This window comes from Pempheris klunzingeri, chromosome 24 (genome assembly GCF_042242105.1).
Source record: "Pempheris klunzingeri isolate RE-2024b chromosome 24, fPemKlu1.hap1, whole genome shotgun sequence".
NCBI lineage: Eukaryota > Metazoa > Chordata > Actinopteri > Acropomatiformes > Pempheridae > Pempheris > Pempheris klunzingeri.
Genome location: NC_092035.1, coordinates 6,263,696 through 6,275,879, shown reverse-complemented (window position 1 = coordinate 6,275,879; position 12,184 = coordinate 6,263,696). Strand labels below are relative to the sequence as shown.

Genomic DNA, 12,184 nt, shown 5'->3' with positions numbered 1-12,184 from the left:
CAAAAATGCAAAACACCTGAACCCAACGGTCACACCTGCTGCTAGTTAAGGAAATTAGGAAAGTCGCCAGATTGGCAGCACAGGAAATGATGTCAGCACACTTCCGCAGCAGCAGATGACTTAAGAGCCTGAGCGGATCGTTGGTACGTTTTTTGCAGCTCGTTTTTCTGCTTCAAAAACATGTTTAGAGGAGGAGAAGAAAGCTGGAAGACTACCAGAGGAAAACATCATGAAGACGCTGAGTTGGGTTTGGTTAATGCGGTTAGTCTGAGGCTGAATGGCCGAATACAAACACGAAGAGAACAAACACATGGTGGTAACAAGCTAGCTAATTAGCCACTTAGCTAACGCTAGCTAACCATGCTAACAGCCGCTACATTCGGACCTGAGAACGTATTTTCATACCTCCTCGTGTGTAAACGTGTGTTGGTATGACAACGTTCCTTGAATCCTTGAAAGCTAATTGTATTGAAATGTCAGTAATCACCGTTAATGTCAAAATATTTTATTTGCCGTCTCAAATAGTTACTGAAGTTTAACAGCAAGTTTCAAAATGTATTTCAACAAAGTAAATGTAAAGAGAATGAGAGAAAAGTCATGAGTGCAAATATCCACTTTTTTATTTCCTACATCAGATGTGTGCAGCCTTGTTCAACATGAAGGTGATACAGCTGTAACTTCTGATCACTTATTGATTGATTCTTTTTCCTTTCATGCTTCAGGTGGGCTGGTGTTCACTGCTGAGGAGCCGAGGAAGAGTCTTCCTGCCAGTATGTGTTGGGAAAGAAGCACAATGGTTAGTAACTTTAATTAAAAAACTTAAATCATTGATTTCTACTATTTGATATATTATAAATTATTGTTGGAGCTAGCTTGTGATTCTATGACCTGATTAACATCTTTCACTTTTAAAGTGTCTGGAGGTTCATTTGTGTTTCTTTTATTTCAGATGGTTTTCCCAAACGAAGATAAAAACCCCTGAAGATCTTCTATCTCCAGTGTTTCCCAAAGTTGGAGTAAGATTTTATGCAGCCATTTTGCTCATTATTATGCACTTCATTTGGAAAAAATTAAAATGTTTCAAACTCAAACAATGTTTCTTTTGGCTTTGTATTTTCTACTTGCTTTTAAAGTGGTCTTATGTTTACACATACAATTTCACATTACACTCAATCCAGCACCAGTAAAACACAGGATTCTGCTCCAAAATAAAATGGGGCCAGCTGTGGCTCAGCCTTCCATCAGGAGGTCGGGGTTCCAGCTCCATGGGTCAGTGTGTGAATGAGGTCATGGAAAGGTGCTATACAAATGCTGACCATAGGTGGATCCACAGCTTTGCCTTTTCAGTGTAGTTAAACCAAGGCAAAAAAAAAAAAAAATCACAAAATAGGAAACAAGATTTAAAGTTTTTTTTTTTTTTTTTTTTTATTTAAAATACAAGACACAGTGAAGGTGCTGCTTGGCTCACTGGACATCCAGCAGGAAAATGGAGGCAGATCCTGTCAGAGGAAGACTGAAGAGGAGCTGCTGGTCTACTTTCACCTCAAACCAGTTTCTGACAATTGGCTAGTAACTCTTGCAGCAGCAAAAAAGTAAACACAACAACTTGCACTTCATTTTACATGTCTTTATTTAGAAATCAGTGCTGTTTGGATCCACGGTTGATTCAGGTTCTCCTGGGAAAACACAAAAAAAAAAAGTTTTTTCTTTTGCTGATACATGAAGATGCTGCAGAGGAGTAATGTTGAATGCATTAATACTTACTACAGTCTGCTACTTTTCCACAGGACCTTCTGTTTGGATCCACGGCTGATTCAGGTTCTCCTGCTGCATCCTGGAAGACACAAAAACACCATTACTTTGATCAAAGAGTGACCAGACAGAAGGTTAAACTTGTTCTCTTCATTTTAAATAAAGTTTAACGTGACAACATCCTGTGTTCATATTTACTGATTCCTCATCTCTTCCCACCAGACACCTGGATACTTTTAGATTCTACCTTTACAAACTAGCACCAATAGAGAGAATTATCTACTGCAAGAACTTACAATTCTTCAATGTTTGTGCTCCAAGTCCAACATTTAGTGCCATTAACATTAACTGTTAGTGTGTTTTCTACCTGGAAACAAGTAGTTCAGGAAGAAATCAGTTTGATGTGGGAGAAAATAAAAGCTCACATTTCCTGTCTAAACACATTTGTGATGTTCTAGGTAAAGTTGAGCGTTTTTACCACAAGCTGTTCCTGTCACAGGTTCTTCAGCCCAGACTCAGGACACGCCACCTGCAACGGAAGAGATTTTCACAATAAAACTACAGCTCTTTACCAAAGTAAAAAGGAAATAAATGACATAGATGAAGTTCACCTGCAAACACAGACGAAATGTGATGAAGCTGCACCTGATCTCAGCCACAATAAACCACCAATTTGATGCTTAGCTTTTGGTCTTTAAACTAATTTAATCCCGTTCCAAACAGGCCACATGCTAATGCTACATGCTAACACTAGCCAGCATGTTAGCCACTGATTAGCCACAAGGTGAAACTGATCAGTGATTATTGACCCTGCAGTCCAGTCATTAGCAGCAAACTCACTGCAGATGCTCACCAATTAAACAGGACTATAATGAACGGGACACTGAGCCTGAGCTTTAACTCTCCTGCTGCTGCAGCTGCTGAGTTACAGAAAACAGCTGAGAGGCCTGATGAGGAACTTCTAGATGTTCTAGTGCAAACACAGAACATTAGAACCATCAGTGTTTATTACAACAGTAATCTGGTACTTTGGTTCTCAAACAGGTTCATCGGCCACAATGAAACCACCAATATAGAAAAATGTATCAGCTGTGCACCTTAGCATGGTTAGCTAATTAGCTAGCTACTGAACACCCATTTGTTTGCATACCAAAACCAACTCTGCGATGTTTTCTTCCTCTGGACCTCCGAAGGACTACATGAAGCACAAAACGAGCCCAAGCAAAGCGTCCCGGTGTTTGCAGCAGAAGGAGAAGAGCCGACTGGCGCCGGGTGAGTCAAACCTTCAGACTTTTATAGTGATGGACACACCATGCGGCAAATCACGTGGGAGGACACATTAGGATCATACCATTATGTAGTAGGGGAGACGCTCTGAAGACAGGAAGTGAGGTGGTACAGTCCAGGTACAGAGGACATAGTGATGGCTGATCGAGGCTTTGTTGAAGTTCGACACTTAATTGAAAAATGGTTAATTACTCGAGGCTTCAATGACACCGCGCTCCAGTAGGACATCTAGTGGTCAATAAGATGAAGTGCACTGGAGACGTGTCATTTCTTGGTTCATGGACTGTTTGGGCTTTGATTCTCCATCCTCATTCCTGTTCACTACACTACATGGCTGTATGGTTTCAAGCTGACACAATGAAATAGAAAATAAGCATGAACTCATGTTGTTGTCTTGTTTGACACGTCTGGTTGCAGGAATGAATGAATGAATGTCTTGTCACTGCAACGGGTTTAATGAAATTGAAAAGTAGTGGGCTGTAGCTGTATACCTGACATCAAGTCTGAATAGCCCATAGCTGAAAAGATGTTGAATAGTGGGCGTTCAGTAGGCTAGCTGGCAAATGTGATCTCATTTCAAATGTTTAATTAGTTTCAGTAAAGTGGGGGTGCTTGTGTAACTGTTTCTGAGTTTTCCTGAAGAGAGAGTCCTCGTCTGCTGCCCCCTTTGTGCCAGTAAACTCCAACACCACAAATCTGCTCCCCCCTGCAGGAGAACTGCAGCACCCAGCTGTGCAGGGACAAGTGGCTCCGACCGCCGGGGTCAAAGTCACTCTGTTTCACCGGCAAATACAGCAAGAGGTGAAGAGAGTCGGAGGAGTTTCCCCTGAGCTGCTGACCACGCAAGATGGAGATGGTGACACGTATGTACAGGTAGGTGCATCTCAAAACATTCAATTCAAAAAGTGAAACTCATATACTATACAAGAGCAAAGTCAACGCAGCCGTCTACCAGCACATTTTAGAGCACTTCATGCTTCCATCGGCTGACCAGGTTGACGGAGATGCCGAGTTTCTTTTGCAGCAGGACTTGGCACCTGCCCACACTGCCAAAACTACCAAAACCTGGTTTATTGAGCACGGCATTACTGTGATCGATTGGCCAGCAAACTCCCCCGACCTGAACCCCATAGAGAATCTATGGGGTGAGAGAATAGAGACCCCAGACCCAACAATGCAGACGAGCTGAAGGCCGCTCTCAAAGCAACCTGGGCTTTTTTTCAGTCGGTTTTATGTAATATTCTAATCCTGACTTTGGGGTTTTCATGAGCTGTAAGCCACAATCATCACAATTACAACAAATAATAATAAAAATAATATTTCATTTTGTGTGGAATGAATCTATATAGTATATGAGTTTCACTTTTTGAATTGAATTACAGAAATGAATGAACTTTTTCACGATATTCTAATTTTTTTAGATGCACCTGTATTAGAACAGAACAGAATAGATTAGAATAGAATGTCTTTATCGTCGTTTATAGAGGTACAATGAAATTGAAAGTGCAATCCACTTTAAGTGCCATAAAAAAGTATAAAGTATATAAAAGAAGTACCCTGAATGACAATAATATCTAAAAAAGCACAAAGTGCAGAGTATAAAACAAATAAAAAACATCTTCATATAAATAACATCCAGCAGCATCACACTTCTATTTAATGTCCGGCAGTGTTTAGTACAATTATGGCTCTTGGCTAGAAGCTGTTTTTAATCTGTTCGTACTTCAGTGTCCGAAAACGTCTACCAGAGGGCAAAAGTTGGAACAGTGAAAAGCCGGGGTGGGTCGCATCCCAGCCGATCTTCCGCGCCTTCCTCGGACAGCGGGAGCTGTAGACTTCCTCCAGGGAAGGTAGAGGGCAGCCGGTGATCTTCTGGGCCATGGCGATGACCCGTTGGAGCGCCTTCCTGTTTGCTGCCGGCAGCTGGAAAACCACACGCAGATGCAGTACGACGGGATGCTTTCTATGGAGCATCGGTAAAAAGACACCAGCAGTTTGTGGGAGAGATGGTTGTTCCTGAGAATCCTCAGAAAATAGAGTCTCCGCTGTACCTTTTTAATGACGGCTCTGGTGTTGGCGCTCCAGGTCAAGTCATCCTCAATGTGCACGCCCAAGAACCGGTGGCTGGAGACCCTCGGCACACAATCCCCACCAATCAACAGGGGCTGAATGTCTGTTTTCCTCCTCCTGAAATCTAAGACGAGCAGTGGACAAAGTCGCCAGTTTAAACCAGTCATTCCTGGCAGGGTATTAAAGACTGAACACTAGTTAGCAAGCAAAGAGGTTGAAATGGGCAACTAAAAGTGGCTGACGTAGTCCAACACCGAAACAGCTCACAGTCATGGATAAACAGTCTGAAGTCATTTGCATGTGGATGTAATCTAACTGTGTCCTTTCTTCTCAAACTGCCAGATTTGTCCACAGAGCCGTGGCTCAGGGCAGACGGGCTCTGGCTCGTGCGCTCGCTGCCCTCTGGGGCCGCTCTCCTTTGTGTGTGTGTGCTGAGAAAGGCCACTACCTCAGTCTGCAGGTGAGGGTCCACTGTGAGAGCTTCATCACAAGTCTGGAGGCGACACCGGAGTTAGTTTGAGCCTAGAGCTTAGAGAAAAGGAGGGTCAGTGGTCACTCCCAGTGCTGCTTGCCCCTGACTGTCCCATCATAGACTTGGTGTATGACAATGACCAATTTTTGTCCGTTTTTATAATTCAGGAGCACAAAGTGTTGTGGTAACAGCACCTGTGGCACAAGGAGCTCCATTAGACCTCCTATAATAAATCTGTAGGGAGTAAAATCCAAAGTGGAAAGTAAAGAGATAATATAAAGAGAGAACAGATGAAAAGACAAAACAGTGAAAAAGAGAACACGAGTGGAGGAACAGTGATAAATAGTGCAAGGCCAACTACAGGAGGAAAATGGAAGATCATCTTCAGCGGAGCAACACGAGGGAGGTCTGGAGAGGTCTCAAATCCATGTCAGGGCAGGAGATAAGCAGTAGGAGAGACCCTGAACCTGGAGACAGAGACTGGGCCAACAAGCTAAATCTGTTTTTCAACAGATTTGATAATGGGCCCACCCCCTCCCCCTCCCTCCCCCTCCCTCCCCAGCCTGAGCACAGACCAGCCTACCCCCAGCTCCTCACCACCACCATCTCTGGGGCCCTCACCCTCCCCCTCACTTCCACAACCACCTCTGGTCCTCTCACCTCCACCCCCCCACCCCCCACCACCTCATTGGCAGCTCTCCCCCTCCCCTCCCCCTCCCCCTTCTCCCCCTCCTCTCTTCACACCAACTGTTGATCAGGTGAGAAGTCAACTGAAGAAGATCAAAGCCAGGAAAGCCACGGGCCCTGATGGCATCAGCTCCAGACTCCTCAGGGACTGTGCAGACCAGCTCTGTCAGGTGGTCTGCTACATCTTCAACCTGAGCCTGAGTCTGGAAAAAGTTCCTGCCGTGTGGAAGACTTCTTGTGTGGTTCCAGTTCCTAAGACCTCGCGCCCCAAGGAGCCCAACCACTTCAGACCCGTGGCCTTAACCTCTCACCTGATGAAGGCACTTGAGAGGATCGTCCTAACCCATCTCCGCCCCCTGGTGAGCCCACACATGGATCCCCTGCAGTTTGCATATCAGCCTGGAATTGGGGTGGATGACGCTGTCATCTACCTGCTGCAGAGATCCCTGTCTCACCTGGAGGGCAGTGGAAGCACTGTGAGGATCACTTTCTTTGATTTCTCCAGTGCCTTCAACACAATCCTACCTCCACTGCTCAGGGTGAAGATGGAGAGAGCGGGAGTCAGTGACCAGCTGGCTGCATGGGTCACTGACTACCTCACGGACAGACCCCAGTATGTGAGACTGCAGGACAGTGTGTCTGATGTGGTGGTTTGCAGCACAGGGGCCCCCCAGGGAACGGTACTGTCACCTTTCCTCTTCACCCTGTACACATCAGACTTCAGGTACGCTACGGACAGTTGTCACCTCCAGAAGTTCTCTGATGACACTGCCACCGTGGGGTGTGTGTCAGAGGGGAATGACTGTGAATACAGGACGGTCATCACGGACTTTGTCGGCTGGTGTGGACGAAACAACCTCCTAGTCAACGCCAGCAAGACGAAAGAGATGGTGGTCGACTTCCACAAGAAACCCTCCATCACTGCACCAGTGAGCATCCAGGGACTTGGCATCGAGAGAGTGAGGACATACAAGTACCTGGGTGTTCACCTTAACAATAAACTGGACTGGACAGACAACACTGACTCTCTCTACAAGAGGGGTCAGAGTCGACTATACCTGCTGAGGAGGCTAGGATCCTTTGGAGTGAGCAGACCACTCCTGAGGACCTTCTTCGAGACTGTGGTGGCATCTGTGGTCTCATATGCAGTGGTGTGTTGGGGAGGGGGGTGCTCTGAGCGGGACAAGAACAGGCTCAACAGACTAATTAAGAGAGCCGGCTCGGTCTGTGGCTGCCCCCTGGACCCCATAGAGGTGGTGGGAGAGAGGAGGACCTTGTCCAAACTGTCCTCCATCTTGGACAACACCTCCCACCCTCTGCATCAGACTGTGGGGGCCTTAAGCAGCTCCTTCAGTCACAGACTGATACACCCCAGGTGTAAGAAGGAGCGCTTCCGCAGGTCCTTCATCCCGACTGCAGTCAGACTGTACAATGCTGCATTATAGTCTGCTGCACCAACCACCACCACCACCTGTGCACTTTACTATAACATAAACTGTACAATAATTCTCACCCCACTTCACTTCACCCTGTTGTTGTTTGTCTCTGTAATTACATTTCTTTGTGTACATAGGTTTTTACCACTGTATATATTATATTATATTCTGCTATTTAATTTTTCTAATTCTATTATATTCTGCTATTTAATTTTTCTGTCCCTTTGAGCTGCTGTAACAGCAAAGTTTCCCCACTGAGGGATCAATAAATAAATATCTATCTATCTATCTATAGTTCCTCCTACAGGACACAAGGGGGCGCTGTGTCTTCAAAAATGCAAAACACGTGAAGCCAAACTTGTACCTGCTCCGTGGGATGAACTCGGCTGAGGGTCCGCGGTAGAGCGGGTCGTCCCCCCCCCTCATGTAAAAGCGCTTTGAGTAGTTGAAGTAACTAGAAAGGCGCGAGACAAATACAGACCATTTACCATTTAACTCCCTGAAATAAATGTGTTCCATTTTGCTGTGGATGATTAACACCCGTAGTTTCTACATCGACTGAGCTGCTGCTAAACTTTCCTGCTGCGACGGTGCTCGTGTTGAGGAAATGACGTCAGGAGCAGGTGACGTTGAACCTGAGCGGATCGTTGGAGTGTTTTTCTGCTCGAAAAAGATGTTTGGAGGACGAAAGGAAAGGTGGAGAAGGACTCGAGGAAAACACCACGAAGACGCGGAGCTGGCTTTGGTTAATGAGGTCAGTCTGAGGCTGAGTGGCCGCACGGACAGACACATACACAACACACAGCTAGCTATTTAGCTAACGCTAGCTAACCATGCTAACAGCTGCCACATTTTACTGCTTTCTGAGGCGGATAAACAAATCAGCCAGCGGCCAAGTTCACCAGACTGATGACTAAATGTAGCTTATTATGAGAAGGAACGTGTTTTATTTTCACACCGTTACTATCAGAGGAAATCAGCACCGCCTATTGATTAGCTTCGCTACAGTGACAGACAATCAACACCAGGAAAGAAAAGCCAGCAACAGACACTAAACACTAAACTCACTATGATTTCAAGTTTGTAACTCGGTGGATGATGTTCATTTAAATAACCAAGCTGCTTGCGGTTAAATAGCAGCAGTGTTTCTAGTTTTGGCTACAACTGTCCAGTCTGGCTGTTATAAGATAAGATATTCCTTTATTTATCCCACAATGGGGAAATTTCAAGTCAGCAGCAGTTCTGATTCACACATACAAGATACAGTTCACACATACAAAGAAAGGGAATAAAAAATATAAAATATATATATGTTTACATGTACAGTATATACAAACAATAATGTATGGTGAAAGAATGATAGAATGAGGTGAGATAGAAAGGCTATTGCACATGGGGAAAATATAAAATATATAAATATATATGAAATATTGCACTTGTTACTATTTTCTTGGTCTTTGGTTTACTGGGAGCAGATTTGGTTGTAAAGTCTGATGGCAGCAGGGAGGAAGGACCTGCGATGCCTTTCTTTGGAGCATCGTGGGTGACGAAGCCTGTCACTGATGGAGCTTTCCAGGGCTCTTACAGTCTCATGTAGGGGGTGGGAGACATTGTCCATGATTGATGACAGCTTCGCTACCATCCTCCTGTCACCCACCACCTCCACAGGATCGAGGCTGCAGCCCAGGACAGAGCTGGCTTTGTCCACCAGTTTGTTCAGTCTCTTCTTCTCTGCTGCCGTGATGCTGCTGCTCCAGCAGACCACACCGTAGAAGATGGCTGATGCCACCACAGAGTCATAGAAAGTCCTCAGGAGGCCCTCCGCCACTCCGAAAGACCTCAGTCTACGCAGCAGGTGGAGTCTGCTTTGGCCTTTCTTGAAGAGTGCCTGAGTATTAACAGTCCAGTCCAGCTTCTTGTTGAGGTGAACACCCAGGTACTTGTAAGAGTCCACAATCTCTATGTCCGTTCCCTGGATGTTCACCGGAGAGGGAGGGTCTTTGTGCCGACGAAAGTCCACTACCAGCTCTTTGGTTTTTCCGGCATTAATCCGGAGGCAGTTCTGCTGGCACCAGTCCACAAAGTTTTTGTTCAGCTCTCTGTACTCCCCCTCGTCTCTGTTGTTGATGAGACCGACGATGGCTGAGTCGTCAGAGAATTATTATTATTTCTGTAATTGTAGGCAGATTTCTGATGATGATCACCTTTAGGATCAGAAATAGATCACTCAGTGCTTCCTTAAGCACATTGCATTCAAATGTCAGTGATCACCATTAATGTCCAAATATTTAGTTACTGAAGTTTAACAGCAAGTTTCAAAATGTATCTCAGCAATGTAAATGTAAAGAGAATGAAATGAGAGAAAAGTCATCAGTGCAAATATCCACTTTTTTATTTCCTACATCAAATGTGTGCAGCCTTGTTCAACATGAAGGTGATACAGCTGTAACTTCTGATCACTTATTGATTGATTCTTTTTCCTTTCATGCTTCAGGTGAGCTGGTGTTCACTGCTGAGGAGCAGAGGAAGAGTCTTCAGGTTCGTCCAAATCCTCCTCACTTTTTATTCATCGGCATCCTGCAGTTCTCCACTTTCCAGCGCTGCTGCTGACTGTAAACACCACTTGTATGAAGTGTAATTGTTGTACCATTTTCTCCCACTTGCAGATGTGCGGACTGAAGCGACAGCACGTTTGAAGAAGAGGAGCGTTCTGCAGCCACTGAGGGAACATGTGCTCTGTGCTGAAGCTCTCAGGTAGGTTTATAATCTAGAAATTAGAAATATAAATTCTTGTTGGAGCTAGTTTGTGATTCCATGATGCGATTAGCATCTTTCACTTTTAAAATGTTGTGCTTTTTTTGAGATGGTTTTCCCAAACGAAGATGACAAAATCGCCCCGTGATCTTCTAGTGTGACAGGTGTCTGTGGCGCAGTGGGTTAAGTCGCAGTCAGAAGAGGCACTGAAGATCAGAGGTGCTGGGTTCAATCCCGGTGTGTGGCAATAGTGCTAAAGAAGGTGTTTTGCGAGGGCTGATTTATTTCCCCAAGGTGAAGTCAGGTATGCAGCTCATTTTATTGAAAAAGCACATTAAAAAAAAAAAAGCAGCCATTTTGCTCATTATGCACTTTTTACATTTATAAGAAAAAAAATACTTTCAGGCTCCAACCAGGTATTTTTCTACCTGCTTCCTAATTGGCATTTTATTTACCCTTAAACTCACCATTGCTGGGTTCAAAAATTAGCACTTTCAAATTACATGCAATCCAGGACCAGTAAAATATTCTGGATTGATTCAGGATTCTGCTCCAAAATAAAATGGGGCCAGCTGTGGGTCATTCCTCAGGCAGGAGGTCATGGAAAGGTGCTATACAAATGCTGACCATAGGTGGATCCACAGCTTTGCCTTTTCAGTGTAGTTAAACCAAGGCAAAAAAAAAAAAAAAAAAAAAAAAAAAAAAAAAAAAAAAATCACTCCCAATAGAAAAGACATAGGAAACAAGATTTAGTCAAAACCTTTTATTTAAAATACAAGACACAGTGAAGGTGCTGCTTGGCTCACTGGACATCCAGCAGGAACATGGAGGCAGATCCTGTCAGAGGAAGACTGAAGAGGAGCTGCTGGTCTACTTTCACCTCAAACCAGTTTCTGACAATTAACTAGTAACTTGCAGCAGCATAAAAGTAAACACAACAACTTGCACTTCATTTTACATGTCTTTATTTAGAAATCAGTGCTGTTTGGATCCACGGTTGATTCAGGTTCTCCTGGTGCATCCTGGGAACACAAAAAAAAAATATAAGTTCTCTTTTGCTGATACATGAAGATGCTGCAGAGGAGTCATGTTGAATGCATTAATACTTACTACAGTCTGCTACTTTTCCACAGGACCTTCTGTTTGGATCCACGGCTGATTCAGGTTCTCCTGCTGCATCCTGGAAGACACAAACAGCATTACTTTAAAATGGTCACTCTTTGATCAAATAAAGTTTAACGTTACAACATCCTGTGTTCATATTTACTGATTCCTCATCTCTTCCCACCAGACACCTGGATACTTTTAGATTCTCCCTTTACAAACTAGCAAAGCTCACATTTCCTGTCTAAACACATTTATGTGATGTTCTAGGTAAAGTTGAGCGTTTTTACCACAAGCTGTTCCTGTCACAGGTTCTTCAGCCCAGACTCAGGACACACCACATGCAACGGAAGAGGTTTTCACAATAAAACTACAGCTCTTTACCAAAGTAAAAAGGAAATAAGACATTATAGATGAAGTTCACCTGCAAACACAGGCGAAATGTGATGAAGCTGCACCTGATCTCAGCCACAATAAACCACCAATTTGATGCTTAGCTTTTGGTCTTTAAACTAATTTAATCCCGTTCCAAACAGCCCACATGCTAATGCTACATGCTAACACTAGCCAGCATGTTAGCCACCGATTAGCCACAAGGTGAAACTGATCAGTGATTATTGAC

The 12,184-nt window shown here is 44.3% G+C and overlaps 2 long non-coding RNA genes across 2 annotated transcripts; one reads left to right on the top strand and one right to left on the bottom strand.

Moving 5' to 3' along the window:
- Positions 1 to 191: 191 nt before the first annotated feature.
- LOC139223441 (uncharacterized) lies at positions 192 to 1,086 on the top strand. The gene is made up of 3 exons (XR_011585995.1): positions 192 to 247; positions 723 to 796; positions 950 to 1,086. It is a non-coding gene; the product is annotated as an uncharacterized lncRNA (long non-coding RNA).
- A 10,268-nt stretch (positions 1,087 to 11,354) lies between these two features.
- On the bottom strand, positions 11,355 to 11,903 carry LOC139223464 (uncharacterized). The gene is made up of 3 exons (XR_011586004.1): positions 11,853 to 11,903; positions 11,569 to 11,638; positions 11,355 to 11,480 (listed from the first exon to the last, which is right to left on the bottom strand). It is a non-coding gene; the product is annotated as an uncharacterized lncRNA (long non-coding RNA).
- Positions 11,904 to 12,184: the final 281 nt, after the last annotated feature.